The 2,501-nt window shown below is 34.8% G+C and overlaps 1 protein-coding gene across 1 annotated transcript in view; it reads left to right on the forward strand.

Annotated features, from left to right (window-relative positions):
- Positions 1–1,880: 1,880 nt before the first annotated feature.
- Positions 1,881–2,501, forward strand: part of LOC107465292 (uncharacterized) — a gene marked incomplete at its 3' end in the record, with an annotated part of 2,580 nt that continues 1,959 nt past the window's right edge. Inside the window, 1 exon segment of the mRNA XM_016084271.3 lies at positions 1,881–2,211.

The raw sequence follows: 2,501 nt of genomic DNA on the forward strand, positions 1-2,501 counted from the left end.
TCAAATCCAATCTTTACTGGTGATGGCCTTAAAATTAACTTCCATTGAAAACATGCAGCACAACAAAATTCACTAGTTTTAAGAATCTTCTGGTTCTTAGTGAATGTCCATGAGAGTTTTCAATAATTCTCCTCATCATGGTTGTTCCCGGATAACCCAATCTATCGTGCCAAGTTATGAATTCATTTGGGCTAGTAAACTTCTGGTTTACAGTGACATGCGATTCAATTGCACTAATCTTGGTATAATACAACCCAGATGAAAGTGAGGGCAACTTTTCTAATATAACTTTCTTATTTGAATCATGAGTTGTGATACATAAGTACTCATGATTTCCCTCATTCATAGTCTCAATATGATATCCATTTTGGCGAATATCTTTAAAACTCAACAAGTTTCTTCGAGACTTGGTAGACAATAGTGCGTTATTTATTATGAATTTTGTTCCTCCAAGAAACAAAATTATAGCTCTTCCGGAGCCTTCTATCACATTGCCCGAGCCAATAATAGTATTAACATATTCTTCTTTTGGCACAAGATGGCTAAAATATATATCACTTTTAAGAATAGTGTGCGATCTTGCACTATCCGCAAGGCAAATATCTTCAGGATATGTCCTTGCCATTTTTCTTTAAAGACAAATAATAATAATAATAAAATGAGTAGAAATACATACACAATAAAAATTATTCACATGAATACTTAACAAACATATACACATATCAAACTATTCCATCATTGATCAAATAGCCAATATTTCTTTCAAAATCCTTAAAGAAATTAGATACATCATAATGAGTGGTGGAATTTTCATCATTTGTAACAAAATTGTTTCCTTTTCTTTATCCCACTTCTGGTGAGATCTTTTCTTGTGAGCATAATTCCTTTTCCTTCCATAATTTTTCTTGTTATCAAAATTTTGTCATTTACCTCTTCTGGGGTTATAATTTGCCGCATTTGCTTCAGGAAATGGGGCGGGGCCAGCTGGGCGCGCTTCATAATTTTTTAAGAGCAACTAATTGTTGCGTTCAGCAACAAGAAAGCAAGAAATTAACTCAGAACATTTTTAAATTCTTTTTCTCGATACTGCTGCTGCAGGAGCACAATCAAGATATGGAAGGTCGAGAAAATTTTCTCTAACATATCGGGTTTGAAGAGGTATAACCGTCTTTTGATGATTGTACATTTCTTCAAGGTCTTTCCATAGATCTGCAGGATTTTTTAATGTGGGATATTCATTTTTCAATCATACGTCAACATGACGACGAAGAAAAATCATAACTTTGGCTTTATCCTTCTGGGATGCATTATTTTCAGCCTTAATGGTATCTCCAAGATCCATTAAATCAAGATAGATTTTAACATCTATATCCATGATAAATAATTATTTCGAAATATATCAAGAGCATTAAATTTAAGATGAGAGAGCTTCAACATAATGAAAATTTGTTACCTGGAGTCTTCCTAAAATTTTATTAGAGCTTCGTGATGATAACGTGTTGTAAAACAACTAAATAAATAAATAAGGAAGATATAATATAAAATAAAGAAGTGTTAATAGAAGACTCTAATATTAATATAATTAGCTCAATAGAAGTTATTCATATATTATAAGTAGTAACAAAAGAAAGAGAGAGAGAGAAACTATTCATAAAGAATAAAGAGAGAAAGATATTTTAGTAATATAAAAGAAGAGAGAGGATTTTATTATTGCTTGTGTGTTGTACGTAAGGCTATGAAACCTTATTTATAGCTTTACAAATTCAGCTTTCATTAAAATTGGTCTACATAATAATCTCATCTTTCTCTCTTAAAAACTTCAGCATTAATGGGCATCCATCTTTCATTCTTATCGCAACATAAATCAGTCGAGCTCACCCCAACTCCCCAAGTTAGGCAAGTACCCTTGGCTACTGCCGCTGCCTACCTTCCTCTTCTCTCCTTCCTCCTCCGTCTCTGTCTTCCAACACCGCAAGAGTGGTCGCCGCCGGCATCGTTGCTCTGTTTTCCATCTCTCTTCCTGTTCTGCTAATCGTTCAACTCCTGCGTCGTCATCCGTGTCTCTATCTCCCCGTGTCGCTGCCACCAGCATCTCTGTCACCCGCGTCTCTATTCGCCTCTCTGCTCTCCTCTCCAGCCACGTCTCTGCTCGCCTCTCCGCCCCAACTCTGTCACCCTCTCCGCCGTGGTTGCTGCCCTCTCTCGTCCTTTGTAAGACTTACTGCTTTCTCAATTTCTCACAAATGCAATGCTGTTGAATTTTTATTTTTTTGTGTATTTTATTGATTTACATTAGAATATATTTATGTGTTTGTGTAACTGTTTATGATTTCATATATTATTTTATTATAATCTAGTTATTCCAGTTGAGCCTAGTTGAAGCTTTCAACCTTTGATAAAGTAGCCAAAACGGTTCCATTAGTTCAATTTTCAAAACCTTGCTTTAATTATATTAAAACAGTTTAATTTTGATGCACTGAAGAGGAGACTTGTGGCCTTTT

Source organism: Arachis duranensis, chromosome 9 (assembly GCF_000817695.3).
Source record: "Arachis duranensis cultivar V14167 chromosome 9, aradu.V14167.gnm2.J7QH, whole genome shotgun sequence".
Classification (NCBI taxonomy): Eukaryota; Viridiplantae; Streptophyta; class Magnoliopsida; order Fabales; family Fabaceae; genus Arachis; species Arachis duranensis.